The sequence below is a fragment of the Eumetopias jubatus genome, unplaced genomic scaffold (assembly GCF_037043125.1).
Source record: "Eumetopias jubatus isolate StellerSeaLion01/CBP00866 unplaced genomic scaffold, mEumJub1_p1.0 scaffold_11, whole genome shotgun sequence".
Taxonomy (NCBI): Eukaryota; Metazoa; Chordata; class Mammalia; order Carnivora; family Otariidae; genus Eumetopias; species Eumetopias jubatus.
In genome coordinates, this window is record NW_028274817.1 from 38,688,901 (window position 1) to 38,695,127 (window position 6,227).

General features: G+C 50.1%; 1 long non-coding RNA gene across 2 annotated transcripts in view; it reads left to right on the top strand.

The window, feature by feature from the left end:
- Positions 1-6,227, top strand: part of LOC114198336 (uncharacterized) — a 33,110-nt gene that overhangs the window by 24,613 nt on the left and 2,270 nt on the right. The window lies entirely within an intron of this gene.

Below are 6,227 nucleotides of genomic sequence, written 5' to 3' on the forward strand. Positions count from 1 at the left end.
ATACAGAATCTGGGTGGTTTTGATAGGAATCTGGTACATGCTGGGAGCCATGTTTGATCATGTCTTCAAGGTAGTCTCATGACTGGACTAGTACAGGTGCCGGCCATCCCAGTCTCGTTACCTAGTATACATTGAAGTCAGTGAGATGTCAGTATCAATAAGGAGTTCCTGGAACAAAGGATTCTACAGAAGAACAAGCGAAGGGGAGAGGGTGGCTTCAAGAATGAGGAAAAGAAAAATCTGTTCACCTCAGTCAAGCCTTGCTGAAGTGTTAAGTGTGTCCATCTTAATTTCCATCCATCTTTATGTTTCTATAGCAGTTTGAAAACTGGATCACTCATATATTGCTGGTAGGAATGCAAAATGGTACGACCACTCTGGAAAACAGTTTGGGAGTCTCTTTAAAAAACAAACAAACTTAACATGCAACTACCATACAACTCAGCAACTGCATTTCTGGGCTTTTATCCCGGAGAAGTAAAAACTTAGATTCACACAACACCCTATACATGAATGTCAACAGTGGTTTTATTCTCAGCCAAAACCCAGAAACACAAATGTCCTTCCTTAAGTAAATGGTTAAACAAACTGGTACAAGTATACCATGGCACGAAAAAGAAACAAACTATTGAAACATACAACTTGGATGAACCTCCAGAGAATAAGGCTGAGTTTAAAGAAAAAGCCAAAAGGTTACATCTTGTTGGATTCTATTTTTACAACATTCTTGAAATGACAAGATCTCAGGGAATGGAGCACAGGTTAGTTAATTGCCAGTGGTTAATGAGGGCCCCCCCGGGGTGGGAAGGAGGTGGCTGTGGTTATTTAAGGCAGTGGAGGGCTCCTTGTGGTGATGGCACTCTGTATCTTCTTTGTATCAATGAATCAATTCCAGTTGTATATTATACTTCAGTTCTGCAAGATGTTACACTGGGAGAAACTGGGTGAAAGGCATATGGGATCTCTATTGTTTTTTTACAACTGCCTATATGAACCTGTAATTATCTCAAAATAAACATTTTAATTAAAAAAAAAAGCATAGGGACTCTGTTCAGCATGGACACAAGGCTCTGGAGCCCTCACCACCACCACCCCCTTCCATGAGTCTCTGATTGCCATTCTCTATCTGGGTTGCTGATGTAGCCTTCCAAGTCTGGCCTTGGACTTGTTAAACGGTTATTGTAGATCTTCCTCAGTTAGCCTGCATCTGTTACCTCTTGCTTCACTCAGCCATACCTCCTAAATACACTGAAATAATCTTCACTGTGATGACGTGACAGATCATGAGTTAAGGCTTTTCACGCACATTTCCCAAATTGTCTGTAATGCTGCCATGAACGGTCTATAATTTTTTTCTTTAAAAAAAATTTTTTTTAAGATTTTATTTATTTATTTGAGAGAGAGATAATGAGAGATAGAGAGCACAAGAGGGAAGAGGGTCAGAGGGAGAAGCAGACTCCCCGCGGAGCAGGGAGCCCGACGCGGGACTTGATCCTGGGACTCCAGGATCATGACCTGAGCCGAAGGCAGTTGCTTAACCAACTGAGCCACCCAGGCGCCCCTAAAAAAAAAATTTTTTTAAGATTTTATTTATTTATCAGAGAGAGAGAGACAGAGGCAGGCAGAGGAGCCCGATGTGGGACTCAATCCCAGGACCCTGGGATCATGACCTGAGCCGAAAGCAGATGCTTAACCGACTGAGCCACCCAGGCGCCCCTGTCTGTAATTTTCAAAAGACCCCCATCTCTTTCTGTCAGAACCTTCTGTTGGCTTCTATTTATTTTCCTCCTGTAGATAACCTATAACCCAGACTTTTATCTTGTGCATTTTAAAACCCTTTTTACCTTTCTCCAGTGTAGCCCATCTTTCCTCGGGTTCCATGACCTCCCCCAACTTCTCCTTGTCCTTTGGATTCGAACACCCAGAATACTCGAGCCTGGCCTCATTTGCAGCCCCGCGGCTTCAGGAGTATCTGGAGAGGGCATCTGGGCAAAAGTGTTTTGATGGACTCCTCTCCGCTGGCTGCAAAGGCTGCCCGTTGAACCCTCCTGGCGAGGTGCCCCGGGCGGGGTACCTGGGTGTGAGCAGTTCCTCAACCGAACTTCAGCCTCATCCCTGATACTCCACGGTACCAGCGTCTGCCGGGCACTCGGGCATCCTTCTCCCTCAATCAAACATCAAACGTCACCAGGTTCTGTGGCATTTTCCTCCCGAATCTACTGTAAATGGGTCTTCTCTCACCCTGGCTGCCCTCCTCCCCTCTCCCCCCACCCAATCCGCTCTTCACATTTCTGCCACTTTAACTGAGTGACTCCGACCCAGTCAGCACCCTGCTTAAACCCCTCGGTGGCTCCTCTTTGCTCCCAGGATAAAGCTCAAACACCAGAGTATGTCTTAACACGAGTAGGGTAACCATATAACAGGCTTACATTGTTATCTGAACCAGGGCGCTTTTGAGAGCGAAAGGTGGTGCCATCAATAAATACACTGGGACAACAGGTGTGTGGTCACTCTACTTCGAAGATCCTTCAGATCTGGTCTCAGCAGCCCCATCCCTCATCACAGCTCCCCATCCTACCCTCAAACACATACATACACACCCCCCCATTCTTTAGGGGGCCCATGTAAGCACATGCTATTCTGTCTGCCTGAAAGATCCTTCTCCCCATCCCTCCTTTGGTGAATTTCTAATCAACTGCTTCCAAAGTCAAAATAATTTTCTCCAGGATGCCTTCCTGACTCCCAACATTGGCTGAGGCGCCCCCCCTCCTGTGCTCCTATCAAATCTTGCTCTTCCCTCACCACAGGCCTCATCACACGTAATTGTAATGCCCTGTTTTCCTCTCTAGACCAGAGTGCCTCGGGGGGGGGGGGGCCCTGTCGGATTCGTTTCTGGGTCCCTAGCATCTGGCACCGCGCTTGGTTTGTGAAAAGGCACTGAGCTGCGCACTTACACTTTGCGCACCTTCCTGTCTGCCGAATGAATGGGAATCGGGCACCGTATTGTCCCCCTGGCTGCTGGGGGTATTAAGGGGAAGAGGGGACCTGGAGGACCAGCAGGTGCTCAGGCTCCTGCTCACGCCTCTCAAGGCTGGAGCTAGCCTCCCCCCCCCCCCCGCCCCGCCCCCGGTCCCGTCCTCTGCTTGGCTCCCCCTAGTGGCAGCTGGGCAGCAGTGACGGGTCCCGTGGGCCAGGCGGCCACAGCAGCCAAGGGACGGGAGGAGGGCAGCGTCCTCAGTCAAGCTTCAACTCCTGCTGGGCAACCCTCCCTCCCTTGCCTGGCTGCAGCCCCTCCTGCGCCACAGAGTCCCCATCCACGGGGTCACCAGAGGCCCTACCCCAAGAACTTTGAGGGTGAGGACTGAGGTTGGGTAGTGTGGCTCCAGGCTAACTTCCATGCTAGAGGTAGAAAACCGCTGTTCCGTGTATTGCCCTTGCAAAATGTATTGGTCAAGCCTGGCTGCCCTCTTTTGCCTTATATCCAAACCCTGGATCAGAGTCACAAGATGTGAGTGAGCTCAGGGCAACACTACGGATGAAGCGACAAGACCCAGCTGCGGCATGAGTGGATGGGCTGAGTGTGGTGGTGGGGACTTGGAAAATCTAAGGATGGGGCCAGTTGAAAACACAAAGCAGGGTGGAGGGGAATGGGATGAAGGTCCGTTGCCCCACTGCAAAATGAGCTTTCCCCTCCCTCTATTTGGAACTTTATAGTTGGTAGCTGAGCTATTGGGAGGAATACCTTGGGGGAAAGAGCTCAGGGAAAGGGAAAGACGGGAGAAGGGTCTCACTCTGGTGGCTTAGGGCATGGGTAGGGACAGTAGCCTGTCGCCGAGGGGCATCCAATAGGCCAGCAACAGAGGATCACACTCACATGGACTCAAGCTGGAGCAAGGAGCCAGCCAGGTTTCTGAGTCTCGGCGAGGGGGCGGGGGGGGGGGCTGGTGAGGCGACCAAGGGCTGCGATGGAAAAAGCTACCCTGCCCCTCTGTCTCTCCTTCCCGGTCACTCTGCAAGCAAAAAAAAAAAAAAAAAAACCAAAACCAAAACCAAAAAAAAAAAAAACCCACAAGGGAACACTCTCAAAAGAGGCCAAGTTCACGGCAAGACTACTTGGGCATCTCAGAGGCTAAGGGCATCCAGGGGTGTGAGCAGGAGAGCAAGGCAGAATGGAAGATGGTGGTCAGGAAGAAGTGTCTTCTTTCTTGGAGCCCTTGGTGCTGAGACACAAAGCGATCTCGGGAAGGATGGGGTGGTAGCCATCTGTCCAGCTGCCACAAGCCCTCTCCCTTTGCAATCTTTGGGGCCTTGGAGAGCAGAACTAGATAATCGTGACCACAGGTCTTCCAGGTCTGAATATGCCTGCCGCTATCCCAGCCCCCTGCTGTTGTCCCACAAGTACCTAGACTTTGAAGAAGGGGACTTAAAAGAAATGCTTTACCAGAGACTCTGTGGAATACTGAACTTTATCCAGCAGGATTCGGGGCAGAATTTCCTTTACTCTGAAACAGGGAGTCTCAAGACTAGTAGAAAAAAAGATCTGCAGGAGAAAAACAGGCCTCAAAACATGGCAGGAATAAAGTAGGAGGGGGGAGTCCTGAGCTGTAGCATTCTTGCCTTGAAACCATGACCTGACGTCATGACAGGAGCCACCTGTTCCAAGCAGCTGGGGGGTGGGCGGCCGGGGGGAGATACCCCGGTGTGCTCTCTCAGATAATCGTTTGCAAAAGGCTGAGCCTGTAAGAACAGCCCTCCGGGAGAGCCAGCAGTTGGCAAAAAAGGCAGCAAATGACTAACAGGCACAAGGTCAATCCTTGGCCTGAAAATGAGGTGTGAATTAACTTCCAGTATGTTCCTGCCCCGTGGTTGTATTAATTCTAATCCTCCCTTCTCCCATTTGCAGCTATTGAGGGCAGTATAGAGGACTCTGGTGACCTCAGTTATCATGTGATGGGCAGGGGTGGGGGGTGGGGGTTTGGCATCCCTAGAGGACGCATCTGGCGGGAGGCTAGGGGTGCAAACTGAAAGGTAGGAAGCTGGCTCCCCCTCCTGACCAAATGTAATGGCTGTTTTCACCAATAGGGCATTTACTCCCTCAGCGGTCTTTAGCCCGCTTGGGGGGCCCAGCGGCAGTGCAGAACCTTCTTTCTTCATCCTCACTTCCAGAGTTTTCGGGGAGGTGCCTCCAATAACCAGATTCCTTTCCAGAAGCTTACCCTCCCCCACAACCAAGAGCTACTAAGAGATGGTAGGAGGCAAGATTGCTAAGAGGGGCAGGTTTTTCTTTTTTTTAACTGCAGGCATTTTCCATGATCCTAATACCCCTCAGGTCAAGGGCTACATACTATTAACAGTCCAATTAAAGAACTCTCTAGCAGAAAATGCTTCAATTCCCAATCTGGCAGGGAGACCAGCAGCCCCAATTTGAAATGACTCTTTTATAAAGGCATTAGCTTGGGGACTCAGTGTGGTGAGGTTAGTGCTGTTCGAAGGAATCTCCCCTCTGGCTTGGAGGGTGGAAGGTGAGGGATGTGGAGTAGAAGCTGGGGATGCCTTTGGCTCAGCAGCAGTCATCTGGCCCTTACAGGTGCAGGCCCATTTGGCTTCGGTGCCTCCCCCTCCCACCGCACCACGTCTGTTCCTGCTGCTGTTCCCTAGTCGAGAATCACTTGCCTTCCAGGGCACTTGGGGCGCTCCCACTAGAGGCAAAAACGAGATGGCCTCGGAGGTGCTATGGCACTTTGCTGGGTGTCACAGGAAACTGAATACTGACCCTCCCCCAGGCAGAGGGGCCAAAGGTAGGGACTGAGGGATTATCTAGGAACTGGATTCCCCAAGGGGGCCCACAGTAGAGTCAAAATGTTCGGACACAGCAAGCCCCGTGCCACTGATCCAATACTTGAGGGAACTGCACGGTTGGCAGGTTAGGGCACCGAGGCTCCATGTCAGCGGCTGCCGGAGCGTCGGCCCCTATTAGCTCCAGAAGCATGTGGCTTCTCCCGAAGTAAAAGAACTCCCTTATTTGATGAGGCACCAAAATAACAAAAACAAAAACCCAGTGAGCGTTCTGGAATGCATAATTCATTCAATTGTACACATTCATCTTCCCCAGTTTTTAATTAGAAGGCCTGAAATTAAATGCCACACGTGTGTCTACTACTGATAGAGGGAAAGTTTGCATTTGGCAAAATTGGTTCCAAATGAATAAATTCTAGAGATTGAGAAAG